Consider the following 21,415-nt stretch of genomic DNA (forward strand, 5'->3'; position numbering starts at 1 on the left):
CCCACCCCCCACTGCCACCCTGTCCCTTCCTAGGATGACACCATCCTCTCCCAACCCGAATCCATATTTCCATTCCTGCCCACAGTGGTCTGCTTCTACCCTACAGTCAAAGTGGTCTCTGACTAAATTACAACACACGCACATACGAACGACCGTGGTGAAACACTCTGAACGAATACAAGCCAGAAAAAAAACAATAAATCACAGAAAAGTAAAGCCAGTTGTCCTGGGGACAAGAAGAGAGCGAGCCAAGTGAAAGCCAGTAAGAGCCAATTTGGCCAAAGTATCTTAATGCATGTATGAAAATAGAACGAGACCTGTTGAAAAATGTTTAAGAAAAATGTTTAAATGGGATGAGAGAGAGACAGAGAGAGACGGAAGGCGTGAGTTTGATTAGGACACATCGTATCTATGTGTGAGAATATCACAACTAACATAAACCCTGAAAGAAAAAGCTGCCATGAAAACGCTTGAGTGTGGTCGTGGTGAACAGCCGCGAGAGTTCCAGTGCACTGTGTCAGCCGACGCTGAGCCCGCCACACGCTGTGCCCTGTATGGGAAGTGTTCTGAGAAGGAAGGAGTCGCGCTCTTCCCGCAAAGCGACATTCTGCTTCCAGTCCCTGAAAGAAGGGACTCCATTTCTAATTCATAGACCCAGGGAGGAGACCTGGCTCTGACTCCGACCAAGACCTCACCATGATCCCGAGCTGCTGCTAGGCATTGTTCAGTGTTTACCATGGGCCTGGTGAACGCTGAGAGTTCAAGCCCAGGACTAGCATGCACTTGCTCGGGTGCATGCGTGCACGTGCATGGGCGTGCACGCACACACACACTCACACACACACTCTCACACACACTCACACACACACACACTCTCACACACTCACACACTCACTCTCACACACACTCACACTCACTCTCACACACTCACACTCACTCTCACACACACTCACATACTCTCTCTCACACACTCGCACACACTCACACACTCACGTGCACACACACTCACACGCACACACACACTCACACGTGCGCGCACACAGACACACACACGCACACACTCGCACACACACTCACACTCACTCATACACACACACGTACTCACACATACACACTCACACACACTCTCTCACACACACTCACACACACACTCACATACACTCACACACACACTCTCACACACACACACACTCACGCACACACACACACACGCACACTCACACGTGCGCGCACACACTCACACACGCACACACTCGCGCACACACACACTCACACACACACACACACACACACCACAGCCTTCCCGGCGCCTCTCAGAAGAACTCACTGTTTTTAATTCTTTGTCTTTTACTATTCAAATCTATATTTCAATCTCCCCAGGGTGTTGCATGCTCCTGAGGTCAAAGAGACTGTACGGTATTCTCACAGGGCCAGCATAAACTTTCTACAAAGATGTGTCAAATTAAATTGAATATCTTATAGACTCGGGAAAGAGTAAGTCTAAATGATACTGAAACATGACACTATTGAATACAAGAGTCTCCTGGTTTCTGGACATTGACATTACATTTGAAAGATTAGCAAAACTGAAATATGTATTTTCATTGAAACCGGATGTAAGCCATTACACTAGTTCAAATGCAAATGCGGCTCATTTAGTGCTATTTCTTTGGGTTCCAGACTGCCAGCACTCACGGTGTGGCTCTTCTTTTCCTTCTTCATATTCCTTGGGGCCTTTTTACAGCTTGAAGTGACCAGTTACGTTAGGGCAAGTTAGTAAAGTCTAAACCCAGTGGTGAAAACATCAGCCCCGTCCATTTAGAACTATTCCTTTATTTTTCCTTATATTCCCCATCTTTAGGAAACCGACTCCTTACACAGGCTTGTGGCACTCATAAAAATCTCCTTTTATCTTTTTTTATTTTGTGTGTGTGCATGTGTGTGTCTGTCTGTCTGTCTGTACAACCGAAAGAGAAACGTCACCAGGCCCCAAGGTTTCTGACAGCTTGATTTTGTTTCCCAGTCTCCAGCATCACAAGAAAGAAATGTTTATCACTTAAGCGACCCCAGCCTGAAGTTATTCGGCCACGGCAGCCGCAGCCCTGGACCTCGGCCTTGGTCTTGTCCGCATCTCCTGGTGTCTCCCTCTCATCCACAGACATATATGCACACGCACACACACACACACACACACACACACACACCACATCAAAACACACCAGCACTGACATAGACATTAACAAGAAAGGCCAGTGTCACTTTGGTGATTGTACCATCAAAGGCCTCTCTGAGGAGGTAATAATTTAGCAAAGCCTTCACAGCCAGGAGAAGAGCGAGGGGGAGAACGTTCTAGACATTAGCGCCAGTTTAAAAGCCCACAGATGAAAACAAGTTTGGCATGCTTGAAGAAGAGACAGAGGCCATGGCGTAGCCCATCCGAGTGACAGAGGCCATGGCGTAGCCCATCCGAGCGACAGCAGTGAGTGGCAGTGTGGCTTCCACAGGCAGTTGTAGGAAAGCTGGCTGGGCCTGTGTCGTGGATTGTGGTCCCATTCCAAGGTTTCAAATGGGGAGTGATCTCAAGCAGAGAATTGGTATCGTGGTGAGCAGCTAGCTCATACGCTGCGTGGGACAGTAAAGGGAGATGAGCCTCTCGTGGACTTTCGACACAGCAACAGGGAAGGAGTGGAATGATCGGCTCCAGATAGGCTGGAGAGCTTGAGCAGTCAGACCCGCTGGGTTAGAGAAGGCAGCCGACACCATGAGGGGCAACTCCTGAGTCCAGTGCCCAGGTGCCGTGAGCCAAGGCTTGGGGAAGACCGGGGTCTGAACCGGCTGGGGGCGGGGGAGAGTGTGCAGACCAAGGGTTCCGTCTGCACAGCTCCTCACCAGCCACACAGGGATTCTCTAAGAGTCATTTCCTTTTCTCTATTTTGCAGATGAGGAAACTAAAACACAGGAGGTTATGTAACATGGTCAGGGTCACTTGGTTCACTCAGTCTATGTGACGCTTTCATTTGCACAGTGAAGACGTGGTGTGCAGTTCCACGTCTGCTGCTGCGGGGCCCTCCGGCAAGGCTGTTGGTTTCCCTATGCCCGACTTTGTCTTCTCTTGAAATTGGAAAATTCTTGTTCAGGGCACATATGAGAATTCAGTTAGACAAAGTAGGTGGTGTTCATGATATAGTACAGTATATATATATATATATATATATATATATATATATACACATATCATATATTTGGATATAATGTGTGGATGTGTTCAGCAGAGGTCAGTGATAATGGTCATAGTCAGTCATTTGCAATCTAGGAATACAATACCATTATGTTGTTTCAAGGACCTAGACACTACACTGAAAATGAACTTTACAACTTGGAGTTGGAGAGGTGGGGAGGGAAGGGATGGTAGGGGACAATCAAAGGAGGAGGTAACAATGCTCCACAGGAAATGGACTCATGGCCTTACTCACATAACTGTAACCCCTCTGTACAGCGTCTTTACAATGAAAACATAACAAATGAATCCATAAAAGACGCATTCTCCCCTCCAGTTCTCCATAGCCCAGGCCCCTGGCCTGTTTTCTCATTGTTGTGACTGCAGACCACGGGAGAGCCCGAATGCCTGGGAACAGCAGGGTCCTATGGGTAGCTGAGAGAGGAATACGAATCGATACCTGAAATAAAGCCTGACTAAGAGCGGGAAACAAAAGAAGCAAAAGACAAGGCAGAAAAACTCCACCAAAAAGGGTCTGAAATGACCAAAGAGGCAAAAATCCCCATCGTAATTGGGGAGACTTAGCTGCATCAGTGAAAAGCGCTATAAAATCAGACCGTGGAAATCCTGAAACCGTAAAGCCGGGGGAAGGGAGGACGCAAGCGCACTTTCCCGAGGCTGACCTCCGGAAGAATGCACTCACATTTAGCAAGGTCAAAGGCTTGTACTTGAACATCTGGAAAACTCTTTCCCAGGGTCCACAGGAGTACACCTCTTCCATGATGCCCAAGTCCACGCGGGCAGAATGATGTTTCCTCTCCAACACGAAAGAAGGACAGAGGGAAACACACAATGCCAGCTGAGACCACAGGAAAGTTGAGCTTCTGAGCAGCCACCAGCGGAGCGTGATGGGAAACTGGAAACACAGTCCTTGGGACTGGCACTAGACGCTGTGCAGACACAGTGTAGGGACGAGACCGCGGGAGAGCGACGTCGGGGTCCCTCGCCGCCCACAGCAAGCCCCGGCCCTCAGGCATCCACCCGCTCTCACCCTGGCTACACCTGGGGGGCTCGGCTCCTCCAGTCTGATTTAACAGAGTTCAGAAGAAGAGCTCTGGAGACAGGCTGTGGAGGTTAATCTGGTTTGTCTCAGGCTTGTCACTCACAAGAGAAGAATCATTGGAGGAATTGGGGTACAAGAGGTAACTCTATTTGTTTAATTTTAGTTGTATTGTCTAGGTGATGCGCAGAGCAGTTAGTTACAGAAGTAAGGGGGGCATACATGTCTTGTTGAACTTGTTACTTCCTCCTTCGTTTTTCTCTCTCCCTCCCTTCCACCCCTCCACCCCCACCCCCCCCCAAGTTGTACAGTTCATTTCCAACATCTTTTTTTGGGGGGGGGTCTTCAGCTCAAGGCTAGTGCTCTACCACTTGAGCCACAGCGCCACTTCTGGCCTTTCTCTTTTTGTTTATTGGTGCTGAGGAATCAAACCCAGGGCCTCAGGCATGCAAGGCAAGCGCTCTACCACTGAGCCACCTTCCCAGCCCCTCATTTCCAACACCTTGTGAGTGTCACTGGTGCATTGGTTCCCCTTTGTCCTTTGCCTCACCGTTTTGTTGTTCCCCTTCCCTTCCCTAGTTCAGATAAATGTACATACAATACCAGGATACCAAAATCAAACACAGTGACAACAGGGATAAACCATAGGGGGAAGAGCACACAAAAGAAACAAGAAATCACATAGTTCATTGAGAGCAACAACAACAAAGAAAAACCTCCTGTGTCCATGGTCTCCCCATCAACGAACGTGGAAAGGCGCGCTCTCTCTCTCTCCCTCTCTGTCTCTGTCTCTCTGTTTCTCTCTGTCTCTGTCTCTGTCTGTCTGTCTGTCTGTCTCTCTCTCTCTCTCTCTCTCTCACACACACACACACAGGAGAAATAATGCAAAGACACAATGAAGCGGCATCTACAGCCCGGGCAGAGGGGCTTCAAGGAGAGGACCGTGCACACCCCTCCTGCCTGCACTTCCCATGCCTCCAGAACAATGAGAAGTACACGGTCAAAACATGCAGAAATAAAGCCAAGGAAAACAGTGAACACAGTGAGGGAAGCTGCTTCAGAGAACATCAGGGAAACCGGTGGAGATTAGACAAAGTGAATTCCAGAGACGCATTGGAAAATGCCAACAGAGAAGAGAGCTGGCTAAGCAAGAGTCTATTCAAATCCCAGGTAGGTTAGGATGACTTCTGAAGAACTGTGACCCCCGCCTCGTGCATTATTGTCTTCTCCTTTTCCCCTTTCCCACACATATCCTAAAAAGCTAGAGAACCCAGAAAAACGTAACTGGCTAGAAATATCAGGAAAGGAGAGAAGCAGACCCATGTCTGGTCACAGCATGAGCTCCAGGAAGAGGAGAGAAGCCACAGGGACAGGAGCCGGTGACACCCACCACAGAGCACGGCTAGACGCTCCTGGGGACTCCCCAGGAGAAGAAGGCAACAGTGCCCACCTGGGCGGTTCTGTTAGAGGAGGAGACGGCTCAGACACCAGAGCTCACAGCCGGATCATGCCACGGCTAGACTCAAAGGAATAAGCCCTGGATGGTGTGAGGGTCATTTGTTGCCCCAAACCAGATATCCTGAGTAAAAGGGAAATAGTCGGGTTGGTCCAGACAACCGTCAATGGCTGCTGTTTTGCTCTTGGCATATGCACAATACTAGATTAGATGTAGCTGTGCACAAAGAAACACACAAAGAGTAGATGAGTGATTGGTAAGGAAATACTTTTTTAAAAAGCACCACTGATTGCTGGGCGCCAGTGGCTCACACCTGCAATCCTAGCTATTCAGGAGGCTGAGATCAGAAGATCAAGGTTCAAAGCCAGCCCCCAGGCAGGAAAGTGCGTTAGACTCTGATCTTCCATTGACTACCAAAAATTCCAGAAGTTGAGCTGTGGCTCCAGTGGTAGAGCACTAGCTTTCCTTTGTTTGATATGTCTTCCTTCAAGCTTTTTTCTAATGTCTAGTTTGAGGCCTAGGAACAAAGAGAATTGTGAAAGGTCGTCTAAATTGCAAGCAAGGAGAATACCTTTGTTAAGCCAGGCACCGGCGGCTCATGCCTGCCATCCCAGCTACTCAGGAGGCTGAGATCCGAGGATCACGGTTCACAGCCAGCTGGGCAGGAAAGTCTGTGAGACTCTTATCTCCAATCAACTACTCAGAAAAAGCTGAAAGTAGAGGTGTGGCTCATGTGATTGAGCTAAAGAAGGTCAGGGACAGCGCCCAGGCCCAGAGCTCAAACCCCAGGACTAGAAAAAACACTTTATTACATTTTATCAAATTATCATTAATTTATTTACTAACTAACTGTCATTATTACAGTGTTAATGGAACAGAGGAGATGTGTATTCCTAATGAGTTAGAAAGCTTGCTCCAGAAAGCAGCCAAGAATCTGAAACCAAGAGGGTTCAGATTTTCCATCTGTTTGGCCTTGACCTTAGAGTCGGGTGGATTTGGGTTGGGGGTTAGCGAACGGTAGCCGGTTAGAACACAAACCCACACACGCACCAGTGGCTCCAGCCCAGCTGTTATGGAGTAACTCACCTTCACTTCTGCCTTATCTCAAAATGGAAACCCAAACCCCTCTGCCCCGCCTCCCAGCACCCACGACTTACGAAATCCTCCTGTCAGCTACAGTGGCACTTCCAGCTTTTTCTGTTTATGTGGTGCTGAGGAATCGAACCCAGGGCCTCATGCATGCGAGGCTAGCGCTCTACCACTGAGCCACCTTCCCAGTCCCCCTAGTCTGGCTTGAGCCGTGATCTGCTGAATCTCAGCCTCCTGAGTAACTAGGATTATGGGTAGAAGCCACTGGCATCTGTCTTAACTTTTTTTTTTCCATTTGTATATTGTTATTTTAAAGAGTTACTAATTTGGGCTGGGAAGGTGGCTCAGTGGTAGAGTGCTAGCCTTGAGCTGAAGAGCTGAGGGACAGCGCCCAGGCCCAGAGTTCAAGCCCCACAACCAGCAAAAAAAAAAAAAAGTTACTAATTTAATTAACTTTTTAATAGAAAAAAAGCATCCTCAGAGAAATATTACCCAGACACTACTTCATTCATTTATACACAGTTTAATTAATGTTTATTAAGTACCAGATATCATGCTAATTGAGTAAAAGTACTCCCAAAACAGGCACACAGACAGTAATGCAATAGGTGTTTTGTGTTTTGTTTTTTATTTAAATAAGAACTCTGAAGGAAACTAAACACAATCAATAGCTAGGGTGTGAACTAGAAGCTATTTGATAAGGTATAGAATAGGGATTCTTCCACAAGGAAGATCCAGATAAAAATCATCATCTAGAAAATGAGGCTTCTGGTTAGAAGTGAAGAAAACTGTCCCAGAATGGGTTCTACAAAAAAGCTCAGAAGCAGAGAAATCACAGGGTACCTTTTCAATACGTCAGAAACAATAGCAAGAAAGAGCAAACAGCTGTGTGCCTGTCTTGGGTTCATTTCATTTCCCTATTTTCACTGTATTTGATGTCGATGCCCTGCATCTTGGATATACATTTTTCTAATTTGGAGACAGAGGTCTCTTGGAGCTCGTGTACATCATTCTATATACATGTGAAGAGGCACTTTGGCACTGTGCCTTTGTGGTTCTCCTAAGAGTATCCTCTCTTGGTTTGTGTGCCAATATCTAAAATCCCGTATTAGTTATCATATCCCAGCGTATTTTTAGATCTAATTTCCACATGTCAGAGAGAACATGTGCCGTTCCTCTCTGAGCTTGGCTCACCTCACTTACCATGATTTGTTCTAGCTCCATCCCTTTCCCTACAAATGATGTAATTTTATTCTAATGGCTGTGAAAACTTCCATCATGTATAGGTACCACATTTTTGATCCACTCATCTCTTGTGGGCAGCTGGGCTGTTTCCACATCTTGACCATTGTGAATACTGCGGCAGTGAACATGGATGTGTCTTTATCATCTCCTGGCTTGTGATGGGGAGGTAGATGCTCAGGAGTGGTATGGCTGGGCGCAGGGAAGTCTATGTTCGGTTTTCCAGACGGCCGTCCAGAGTGGTTGCACTTACATTCCCACCAACAGTGCAGTAGGGTTCCCTTCCCCCCACATCCCCACCAGCATTTGTTGTTGTCTGAATTCACAATGTTGTCCAATCTTACTTGGATGAGACAGTATCTCAGGGTTGTTCTGATTTGCATTTCCTTTGTGGCCAGGGATGATGAGCATGTGCTCAGGTGTTTCTTTACCTCTTCTTAGCTCCCTTGCCCATCTAGTGATTGGTTTATTAAGTCTGGGAGGGGTTAGTTTCTTGAGCTCCTTATATATATTGGACATTAGGCTTTTGTCACATGTATTGCTGGTAAAGATCTTCTACCAATGTGTTGGCTGTCTTTCTAGTTTAGTAACTTTGTCTTTAGCTGTGCAGAAGTTTTTTATTTTGATGTAGTCCCATCTTTTTTTTTCATAAGGGAAAGGTATTTATTTTTATTTTATTTATTCCTTTTTTCCAGTCCCAGGGCTTGAACCCAGAGCCTGGGCACTGTCCCTGAGCTTCTTTTGCTCAAGGCTAGCGCTCTACCACTTGAGCCACAGCACCACTTCCAGCTTTTCTGTGTATGTGGCACTGAAGAATCGAACCCAGGGCTTCATGCATGCTAGGCAAGCACTGTACCACGGAGCCACACGCCCAGCCCCAGTCATAATATTCAATTGCATCTGTGAAAATGGAACCAGGTAACTTGAGGGGTTAAGTGCGGTTGGGAGAGATGCAGGAGAGAAGGAGCGGGCGGCATCGATCAAGACACATTGTACTCACAGCCGGCATGAGGAACTGAAACACGTTTGCACAACTACTTACAGGTAATCATTTGTAAGTCTTAAAGTTTTAAACCACTGCGGTATGTGAAAGATGAAAACCTCCTTGTCCATAGATTTTTAGATATCAAACATTTGTTGCTAATTCTTATATTCTAATATAAGTTTAGGATATGTAACTGGAAATATCCCCTTATTTTCCTCATGATTCAAATGTTTAGTTTATATCAAAATGCCAGCTTCTTCCTAAGATATGCTGAATGTAAACTGGGCTGAAATTTTTTAGCAGTCGTGTTGACTTGAAAAGTCTTCTAATCCATTTATGAACACACATACTGATGTTGTGGATGCAAAAAGCCTTTTTTTCTCTTTCAGATATTAACTGGTATTTAAGATAGCGTATGTGCAAAACGCAATAATAGGACTTTTCAACCCCTGTCCCTCCTGTTCCATTCGGTGGCAGACAAGGCAGGAGAGGCAGGTGCCCAGCAGTCACGGAGGGACTTGTGGCGAGCCAGAGCACCAGGAAGGTAACGTTGCGCAATCATTTCTAGAAGGAGCAGTTTGACAACCGGGACAACGTAAAGATAAGAGAATAGCAAAGGAGAAAAGAAAGCCAGAGACGCAGCGAGGAGGCGGGGCTGCAAGTACCGAGAAGCCCAGCTAGGAATCAAGAGGGAGGTTTCCGCTCACCGCTAAGGGCATGGCTTTCATTATCGAAACGCGTGGTCAAGGGAGGCAGGAGACAGGGCCACCCATCCCATTTCCCCAGGATGTCTGCACAGGAAGGAGCCATCCTCCTGACGGTTTGAGTCGCTGGCCCTGTCACATGACATATCAGGCGGACCACAGGGTGGGTGGACCCTGGAAAGAGGGAAGAGCAGCTGGATGTTAGCATCAGTCGGGAGACCTGGGACTGGTCAACCCACGCCGCAGCCCCTCCGTTCCCCAGAGGCCTGCCCCTGGATCCTAAAGCCACCTGCCTCTCCCAGCGACAAGACCCCTTCATAGCAACCCCTGGAGAAAAGCTCTGCCGACCCACAGCACCATCTGCTTCACAGAAGTCGCCAGGACTCCGAGAGGATGAGCCATTAGCACTGAGCACTCACTCAATGAATGCTGGGTGAGGTCATGCTGATAGCTCAGAATCACACCACGATTCTGAACCTCTTAAATCATCCAATACTTGTGTGTTCATGAGTTCAGTACGGGGCATACTTCCTCATATTGTGAACACGTAAAAATGGATAATCCATATGTCCATATATGGTCACTCGTGTCCATCAACACAGCTAACTAAGCACCTGACCTACCGCATGTCTTTGCTTAATTGAACTTTGATTTCAGTGGGCCTGATGGCTAATTTTTATGGACTGTGGTTCTAGGCAAACTTTAAAACTACTTAGGTTGGATCATTTTAGTATGTTAATAAGACTTAGATGAATGTTCAGTGCAATCTGTAACTTCGTTTATCATCTTGCTACTCAGGAGGCTGAGATCTGAGGATCATGGTTCAAAGCCAGCCTGGGCAGGAAAGTCTTGAGCCTCTGATCTCCAGCTAACCAGCAAAAAGCTGGAAGTAGAATTCTGGCTCACGTGATGGAAAGCTAACCCTGAGCAAAAAAAAAAAGCCCTAAGTTCAAGTCCCAGACCAGCACACAAAATAATTAAAAGACCCTATCACACTACTTATTAGGACTTTAGCACATTAGATTTGAAAGACCATAGGAGAGAGAATCAAAGTGGGAAACTCCCTTCGCCGGTACTAAATTCACAAGTTACAGGCACAATCCTTCACAAGACTGCTTTTATTTCAGACACTAGTTCCAAGTACAGGGGCTCCCAAGCCTTTCCTCACTTCTGATCAATGGGCTACAGCTTTGAGGGTATCGGTTTAACCCTTCAGGTTTGATGTTTTATAGAACAACCTATAGAACTCAGGAAAAAAAGCATTTATTATTACAGTTTTAGTAAATCGTAAGGATATAAATCAGAGACACCGAAGGGAGGAGCCTGAGGACTGGGTCTAGAAGAGTTCCAAACCTGAAGTTTGTGTCTTCCTCTGCTTGCAGAAGCCAGGCAGCCTCCTCTTCCTCCCACACGATGCTGGGCAGTTAGTTCCCAGATGACTGGAGAAGCTTATCCATGCTCTAGCGTTCACGATGTTATTGGCAGTTCTTTGCACGAGCATTCACTACCTTGTACGGTTGAACTCGATTTCCAGCGCTACCCTCCAGAGGTCAGGCGGACAGCACCAGGGCTCAAAGCCCAAACCCCCAAATCACATGGTGATCTCTCTCATGATCTGTGTCATTTCACTCCTATAAACTGCCAAATGCCACATCGTGAGTCAGCCCGTTAAAACTTACATAGTCAATCTCCTATGGCACATCCACCCCTTTCAAGAGGAGAGAGTGAAAACGCAGACAAGACTCCAACATATAGCCTCCAACCTGAAGAAGTACCAGGGAAGGGGTGGACGGGGAGGGGCGGGAATGCTGAAAGCGCTCATGTTGGTCAGGATACGTCGAATTCATAAGCAGCTTTGCTAAATGCAACACCCTTATACAACTACTTAATGATAATAATAAAAAAGAACTTCTAAGCAGAAGCACTGTGTTCCAGCAAGACAAATGCTAAGCCATAAAAAAATGTTTATTGAAGAAAGAAATACCCCTTCCATGACTGAGAGAACTGCATAAAGCCTACTCCCGGCAAATAGCTTACTTTAGGTAGAACCGTATGTAAAACCAACCACACTTCTCCTAACTCTGCCAGCTTACCCCGAGGCTATGGTACAACACTGGAAAGACAACCTCGTCACAGGACTTGACACCAGAACATTGGAGCTTCTTCATTTGTGCCCAACTTTATGACTTGGTAGGTCCAATAACACCCAGTTCGAGATGGAAGGTCAAGCTACATGGTTTCTCGGTGGCCATAGTCAGCCATGCAATAGCTACCGAGGCCCAACATCGGGCCAAAAGCTATCTCTTAAAATAGAAGGCAATTCTCTGCAGAAAATGAGTATGCTTTGCTCCAAAATCCTAGGACTGAGGCTTCGGTCTATCTATAACTGCTGGCCAAATGATGCACACAGGGTCTGCCGTCAAGTGACACGTCAGACAGCACTGGATTTGCTGAGCTGCGTGGCCCAATCAGAATGGACATAACAAAGACTTATTTTGTTCTGAGTCTCACTCCAGACTAGCAGTTTGGGGAATCAAGCATCAGTGTCTGGAAGCAATGTGCCTAAATGAGGAGTAGGCTACCCCCAAGACCCAAAGAAAGCCCACGAGGCACTGGATCCCCGTACGGGTAGCAGGAGGCGCTGGCTGCAGCAGTAATCCTTCACCTCACAAAGGACATCTTGACCCCCACCCACTACTAAGCTCCCCAGAAAATCCACTCATGTAGGAGGAGACGGGAGTCTTTGTTGGGACTCTTTCTTATCCTCTCCTATGTCAATGTCCAGCAGATGTGGAATATTGCTAATCTGCAACACTGTCATCCACGCGCTGAGCCGGTGGAAGGCTAACGCAATGAAGACGTCAGCAAACTAAATTACGACGCAGAACTGAAGAGCTCTATGCCCCTGAGGACGGACAATGGAGATGTGTTTGCAGGCTTCAAAAGCCAAAAGCAAACTACTTCGAGTAATTCTCATGAATCTCCCGAGTGCAGTAAAGAGCACTCATCAGCTCCTTAGCTTTATGCCAGAAAAATGCGTCAACTTGCTTGAGCAATGAAGCCACGTCTGGTCTGGCAGCTGCAATCTGTGTTATCATTTCATGTTTACAGTCACCCACTGTCATTCTCTGCCCAGACTAAATAAGCCAAACTGGAACGTATTGAGAAGACCTACCTGCATCTTCCTAGTCCCTGATGATAATGAGGACGATCAATCACGTAACACCTTCAGTAATCCAACATGACCGGAGACAAAGGCATTTCAGGTAAATCAATCCCACGTAGCTTTTCCCATCCTGGTATTTCCTCCACAGGTCAGGCAGCTTCTGTGAGGATTCTGTGAGGTATGAATAAGTCCATTTCCATTTCAAGTATTCGTTTCAGAACTTGGAAGATGAGACCAGGGCATCCTGTGTGGCTGAGGACCTGAGCTAACACCCCATTCACTGTCTGACCTCATACTCCTTCTCTAACTTCTGGGACACAGTGGCTTTTTTCACCTCCTAGAATTACCATCAGCTGAAAGCTAGTATTTGTAATCCCCAAAAGCATTGGTTCTTCTTCCTCAATGCAGAATTGCCTTGGGAAAAAATCTACAGGTCTCTTTGAAGGTGACCTGAGAAAAGAGACAGCACCAATTTTCACCAGGCTTTCCTTCGTTCCTGACTCAAATCTGGGAGTTGATCAAGAGGTCATGACTTCCGACCTGATTTGGGTTCAACATTTATTTGTTCATTTGATCTAGGATGTTTCTACTTACCCAGATCAAATAAGAATTTAGTAGAAACACCAAGATCAACTAGCCAACGCCATAGGTCTCCTTGAGTCATATCACCTGACTGTTGCTTTGACTCTAAAGTCCACTCGGTAACCGCGCCCTTCTCACTTCTGTGAATAAGTACCATCACCTGGCCCTGCTGACAAGGGTTTGAAGAAAGATGGCAGGTCCTCCTCTGGGCAGGCCAGAGCTACCTGGGTCGGCCCGGAGCCCACCCGGGGAAATCCACAGGAATGAGCGGAGACAACTGGGACACGCCTACCCACTAGCTGCTACACACTTCACCTTTTACAAAAAGTTAATCTTCGCCGGGCGCCGGTGGCTCACGCTGGTCATCCCAGCTGCTCAGGAGGCTGAGATCTGAGCATCGCGTGGTTCAAAGCCAGCCCGGGGAAGGAAAGCCCAAGAGACTCATCTCCAATGAACCACCTGAAAACCAGAAGTGGCACTGGGACCAAGAGGTAGAGCGCTAGCCTTGAGCTGAAGAGTACAGGGACAGCGCCCAGGCCCCGGAGTTCAAGCCCCACGACCAACAACAAAAAAAAAATTATATTTAAATATATTTTTTTCCAAAATCTGAAAGCTGTATATTTAGTACAGACTATTTATGTAAAATACCTACCTATAATAATAGTGAGTAGCAAGTATTCATTACTAAAACCAATTAGTCTATTTTTATTTACCTGCTTGCATTATTCTTGTTTTATTTTGAAGAAACCAAGCTTATGGTCATCTCTCTAACAATCAGCTCACCTCCAATTATATTTCTGAGAAAGAGAAAGAGAGAAAGGTACCGAAACTTGTCATAATTTGCTGCTGCTTTCAGTGAGGCTTGAATGCTCTCCAAAATACATTCTAAGACTTGACTGTCCTCACAAGTCTCTCTGAGAGTTACCATATTCAGTAACAATTACTTTCAGAACTGAAAAAAAGAAATTGAGAGAAAATAAAAAGTTCATAGGGCCTCCTCTCAACCAACAGTTGGGGTGCAATGGCACAGAACCCCGTCTCCGTCACGTGGGCGTCTGAGCCGGTGGACCCGCACGTGGGGTCGCTGATCCTGAGAAATCTGGACAAAAGAGAAACCAGCTGTCCACAAGGAACTTCAAACATGGGGTGACTGGAAGGAGCTGAACCAAGAGTGCTACGCTAATATGTGGCAAAGATATGAATCAGACAGATGTTCTGATCTGAATCAGAAGAAAGTGGGACCTGAATAAGTTAACATTTACAGTTTTGGTGGGGTTTTTTGTTTTTGTTTTTTGTCAGGCATGGGGCTTGAACTGTGGGCCTGGCCACTGTCCCTGAGCTCTTCAGCTCAAGGTAAGTGCTCTGCCACTTTGAACCATCTCTTGTCCTGAAGAAGTGAGTGTCAAACCATGTTTGGACATATTTTAAAAGCAGCTCAGATGTCCAATTTTAAGTCGAGATTGAAACATGTAGACCAGAGGCTGAGGGATGTGGGGTAATTTCCCCCAAGAAGTCTGCATGTTGTTGAACAGGCTAGTGAGGGAAAGATGTGTACAACTTTCAAGTATACCTATAATTTCGGAAAATTCCATTTCTATGAGCTGCCGTAAGTTATGAGAATATCCCAAGTCTTTCAATATTGTTATGGGTCCCAATTTATAACCCCAACCAAGAAAACTGGGTACTTAAAAGTCAGCATCCTGGGAGTACATTCAAGCCGTGGATGTGGATAAATTGGGGAAGGTGGGCCTTCAAGAAACTGGACCCCCTTTTCTGTCTGGGCATTTGTAAAAACGATTTGGTGTCTGGGAACCCATTTGTTTGAGGTTAGATTGAGAAATGGCATTGTTTTACCAGTCTATGAAACAGTTGGACACTACAGAACAGAAGCCAGAACTATTTCCACTTTCTATAGTTACTGTACCATTTAAAAGTTCTATATGGAGAGAGCAAGGGAATGTGCCCAAAAAGAAATGTACTCGTCTCAGAAAGTAAAAATCCATGTTTTCTCTCATACATGGGATCTAGACCTTAACCAAAAATGAGGCATGAATGTAGATGGCGGGCTGTTGGAGGAATGGAAACAAAGGAGACAGGGCGCTGGGGTTAAATACGATTAAATATCTGTACGCATGGAAATAGCCTGATGGATCCCATTAGAACTGCTTTTGAAAGGGGGAATAAAAAAGATAGTAGGTGATCAAAATGTAAAATAAATGTACTCATTACCTGAGTTATATAACCGTAACCCCTTGGGACATCCCTTTACAATAAAAAATGAAAAGTATATATTAAAATATTCATTTGAATGATAAGAAATAAAAATAAAATATTCTATATTACTTCATGTACTCTTCCCTGGGTACAAATCTCAGGCATATCTCATAGATTTTTCCAACCACTTTTGGAGTAAAACAACAAGATGAATATATTCATTTCCTTTCAACATTTTCCATCTGAAATCTATCTCAATGGCATTTTATCATCTTAAGAACTTTTTGCCCTTTTTAAGTAATACATGAAAATAATGAAGCATCATAAAAAGATAACACTTCAGACGTGATAAACCCACTGGGTATTGAAAGATGGTGTTAATTAAAACTATTCTTATCAAATCAGAAAGTTCTCCGAGCTGTGGTCCGGCTTCAGGTCTGGAAGCCAGAAATAAGCAAAGATGGTGGAAGGGGTGGTGGTGGTAAGATCCAAGTGTCACCCTGGCCACACCTTCTCCTTCACTCCTGGCTGGGGCTTCAGACCTTCCAGGATTGAAAAAGTGATAAGGTAAGTAAAGACATTTTTCAGTGTACACTCACACTTGGCCACAGGCATCCTCTGTGAGGGACAGTCTAAATGTCAATGTGTTCTTTCTTGCAGTGGTTTTGTGGCTTTTTCGAAGATGACCATCACCAGAGATCTTCTGCCTACATATAGTTTCTCTGACGTGAGCCAGGCCTCCCGTAGGTGACCAGCACAACTTCCCCTTTAGCTACTGGTTTCTGTGGTCCACCACCCTATTAGACTTCATCTCTCAACTGGTGTGCCATGAAAAACAATCTAGCATGATTTCCTCCTCTGGGGCACTCAAAAACACACGGGAGATTCACACATCCTTTGTCACGCCACATGCTAGTTGTGCTGGGTTCTAACGCAGCCATCTCTCGCCCATTCTGCCCTGTCCACGCGTTCAAGCCTCTGTCCCATCTCTAACCTGGCAATACGGGCACTTCCACAATCCCAGGGAGCGTCCTCCGTGAGCGCCAGGACAGAACTTCCTCGGCATGGTCAGGCGGAGGCGCCCTCCCTTCCGTTTCTAGCTCTAACAACTTTATGACAAACACGCTTAAGCACAAAATGTGGGTTTTGTGAGTTTCATTTATTAAATCGGTTCCTTTCCTAGCTTTCCCCTAAAATGCTATGAAATAGCTTATAATAAGAGACAGAAGCATAAGTTAAGATAAAATATCTATGTCAAGTGCTTTAAGTTACATAGGGTCCATATGTTGAGAAAGACAAAGTATCACTATTGTAGTGTTTTGGCTAACAATGCATAGCCTACATCCCACCATTAAGGAAATAAAATTATGAGGGAAAAGGTTCTTCTAATAAAAAAGAAAGAAAAGTTCTATACTGAGTTCAACTCAGTATCTGAAAAACAGACAGTGTTTCTTTGAAATGACTTTCTTTTCTTCTGGTACTAAATGCCTAGAGTAAACTCCTTGAGATGTTTAGTGAAAGGGTGAACTGGACAGAGTGGACTGGCGTTGCGACTGGGTTGAGGACGTCGCCTAGGCCTCGAGCCAGAAGCTGGGAACCAGTGCCTTAGCAGACTCCACCAGCTACTTCCCCCTGCTCCGAACCCCAGGCTGGGTCTCGTGTTGGGACAGCATACAGCTTACATCCAATAGCGTTCGAAACTTACTTATTCTTTCTGGTCACTGATCTACACATTCTCTTGGATCTTCAGTGCACACAATCATAGTTTTTATAAAGAATCTCCTCTTTTCAACCTTCATGTCCTGTCTTTACACTCTGTGTCATACTTCACTGGCTAGAACCTCTTGTAAAATGTTGAATAATAATAGAAGCATCCTTATGCTTGATTTAAAGAACATTCCACTCTTTTTTTTTCTAAAACTTTTAATTTTGATCATATGGAGCCTGAACTCTGGGCCTGGGCGCTGTCCCTCAGCTCTTCAGCTCAAGGCTAGCGCTCTACCACTTGAGCCACAGTGCCACTTCCAGCCTTTTCTGTTCATGTGGTGCTAAGCAATCGAACCCAGGACCTTATGCATGAGAGGCAAGCACTCTACCACTGAGCCATCTTCCAGGCCCCAACATTCCACTCTTAAGAATGATCCATTGCTTTAATTTTTGTAATTCATACTCTTTATCAGATGAAGCCAGTGAAGGAAGCCCCCCTTCTGACTGACAGTTATTTTTGGATAATGAACCAGTAGTAAATACTTTTCTGTATCTATTGAGATAATCGTCTAACTTTTCTTTTTCTATGACTGGTTCTCTCTCTCTCTCTCTCTTGCTCTCGCTCTCTCGCTCTCTCTCTATTTGTGAGAACCTGTTTAGGTCTTGAACTCAAGGTCCAGTGTTCTCACCTAGCTTTCCTGCTCATGTTTGGCATTCTGGAGATGGAGTCTCACAGACTTTTTTGCTAGTTCTGGCTTCCAACCACAATCCTCCCTATCTCAGCCTCCCGAATAGCTAGGATTACAGGTGTGGGTCACCTGTGCCCAGCTTATATATAATTGGTTTTGAGTCTGTCACCTTGCATTTCTAAAATAAATGTAACATGGTGATAACGTAGTGTTCTTTTTCCATGTTGCCAAATGTCCTTGCATTTCTTTCAAACAATTCTTTTGTGTTTTTAAAATACAAAGTTAATGAATCTCCAAGTATATCAAAAATCACCAAGAGGGGCTGGGAAGGTGGCTCAGTGGTAGAGTGCTTGCCTTGCATGCCTGAGGCTCTGGGTTCGATTACTCAGCACCACATAAGCAAAAAGAAAAAAGCCGGAAGTGGCGCTGTGGCTCAAGTGGTAGAGCGCTAGCTTTGAGCTGAAGAGCTGAGGGACAGCACCCAGGCCCAGAGTTCAGGCCCCATGACCAGACCCCCCCCAAAAAAAAATCACCAAGAAAGTAGATGACTGTACACGTCTCTGAGCAATTGGCTAGATGTATGTTACATTCCATAAATAAATTTCCCGTCCTCACATCAGACAAGTATAAAGTATTTCCAATTACACAAAGAATCACTGTAAAAAGAAAACACGAGTATTAACAATGTTGATGCTAAGCCACAAATCTCTAACGTGAGATACTGGAGGTTTAAATCTCAGAATGGAGGCTGTTCCCGCTTTAAAGCCGTGGAGGCTGGTGGCCGTCCCCCTACGCAGTCTAGTCCCAAACCAGGAAGCCAGCAGTGTAAAGGCGGGGAGACGGGACGGGGAGAGTCATGACTCATCATAATATTAAAATCCTAATTACATTAAAATATTGAAATACCTTAATGAAAATATTCAGCTCTGCAAGGGCAGGGAAGCCAGAGCGTCTGTGTGTGTGTGGTCGGTACAGCCTCGTCTGTGTGTGTGTGGTCGGTACAGCCTCGTCTGTGTGTGTGTGGTCGGTACAGCCTCGTCTGTGTGTGCGTCGTTGGTACAGCCTCGTCTGTGTGTGTATCGTTGGTACAGCCCGTCTGTGTGTGTGTGGTCGGTACAGCCTCGTCTGTGTGTGTGTGGTCGGTACAGCCTCGTCTGTGTGTGTGTGGTCGGTACAGCCTCGTCTGTCTGTGTGTATGTGTGGTTGGTACAGGCTTGTCTGTGTGTGGGTGGTTGGTACAGCCTCGTCTGTGTGTGTCCATCGTTGGTACAGGCTTGTCTGTCTGTGTGTGCGTCATTGGTACAGCCTCGTCTGTGTGTGCGTCGTTGGTACAGCCTCGTCTGTGTGTGCATCGTTGGTACAGCCTTGTCTGTGTGTGTGTGTGGCTGGTACAGCCTCGTCTGTGTGTGTGTGGTTGGTACAGCCTTGTCTGTCTGTGTGTGCGTCGTTGGTACAGCCTCGTCTGTGTGTGCGTCGTTGGTACAGCCTCGTCTGTGTGTGTATGGTTGGTACAACCTCGTCTGGCTGTGGTTGGTACAGCCTCATCTGTCTGTGTGTGGTTGGTACAGCCTCGTCTGTCTGCGTGTGCGTCGTTGGTGAGGCCAGGACTGGGCTGCAACTTCAGCCTTCAGCTGACACAGTTGCTTGGCTCACAGCTGGAGCTCTACCCCTTGATCCACATCTCCAGCCTTGAGCTATTAAAGCCTTCCAGAAAACAATTTGGCCAAACGAATCTGTCCACTGAGGTCCCAATACCTGGTGATGATGAGATTTAGGAACTTTACATACCAGGAAGAATCGGCAGCTGTCACAAGTGGAAAAGTTTCTCAACACTGAGCTACAAATAGCTCAAGCTTAGTCTTCTGTAATTAGATACTAAAATGAAATTCAGTCTCATTGTACAAAGGCAAAGAAACATGGGGAAAAGCAGCCATCTTTACTCCCCAGATACTGCTTCTCTTCAGGATTTTTAAAAAGTGAGCGCTAATGACTTGAGAGAATTGGTTTGTCCTTACTTCCATGGTGTAAGAAATGGAAAAGAAAAAGCCTTCTTTGGAGATTAGGCATTGAAAGTAGTTTTGTTTTGTTTTTTTTAACTTACTGTGTTGGTAGTGGGACTTGAACTCAGGGCTGGTACACTGTCCCTTAGCTTTTTCACTCAAGGTCAGCACTCCATCACTTGATTCACAACTCCACTTCTTGGTTTTTGGTGGTTAATTGGAGACTTTCCTACTTGGGCTGGCTTTGACTGCAATCCTCAGATCTCGGCTTCCTGAGTAGCTAGGATTACAGGTGTAAACCACCAGCAGGTGACTAGAGTTTTAGCTTGAGAGAACCAAGAATGTTCTTAGATCTCTAAATGAGTAAAGAATTGTTCATTATCTAACAATAATCAAGACTTATGGGCACGTTTGTGATTTTGTCCAAGTGGTTGAGGAAACTAGGATTTTGCAGGTATGTACGAGGGGACTATAGAGGACACAAAAATAGTGTTTTCCTATTTGTCCCCTGTGGTATGCTGGCATTTCAGTGGAGAGATCCCATCTTCATTAACCAGTAAAATATCTGGAATAAGGTGGATAATCTTTCTCCCTCCTTTACACTGGCCAGACAAGTATATTGAGTCATTGTTATCAAAAGTCAAGAGAAACATGGAGCCGACAAGCATGTACAGGGGTGGTTCATGTTTGAATGCCATGCTATTTGGGATATTCAGTCTATAGAGTTTGGGGCTGGTCAGCAACCAGCTTATACCAACAACACACGTACAAACAAGTCCCTAAAATGACTTTCAGAGACTGATGAGCGTTCTTTAGGGGACTGAACAGGAGGGCAAAGAAGGCCGAGTGGAGAATTTGGAGTCGGGGTTGAGATGGGAATGATGCAGCCACAGGAAGAGCTGTGAGGTGAGTTGGGGTGGGGGCAAATCCAAAACCTCCATGCAGCACGGTAGGCTCAGGCAGCAGCAGCAGCTGGAGCCAGTGAGAAAGTGGAGGGGCAGCCAGGGCCTCCCCACACAGGCTCACCAAGTCATGGAAAAGGGTTTGCCCTGAGCTCGAGCCCCACGACTAACCAAAAAAAGAGATACCCGTGCTCTGATTCTGGAACTTGTGAAGATTATGTTATTTAACAAGCACAAGCACTCTTGAGGCGCCGTCGTGCTCTGATTCTGGAACTTGTGAAGATTATGTTATTTAACAAGCACTCTTGAGGCGCCGTCGTGCTCTGATTCTGGAACTTGTGAAGATTATGTTATTTAACAAGCACTCTCGAGGCGCCGTCGTGCTCTGATTCTGGAACTTGT

This window comes from Dipodomys ordii, unplaced genomic scaffold (assembly GCF_000151885.1).
Source record: "Dipodomys ordii isolate 6190 unplaced genomic scaffold, Dord_2.0 Scaffold27, whole genome shotgun sequence".
NCBI classification, from domain to species: domain Eukaryota; kingdom Metazoa; phylum Chordata; class Mammalia; order Rodentia; family Heteromyidae; genus Dipodomys; species Dipodomys ordii.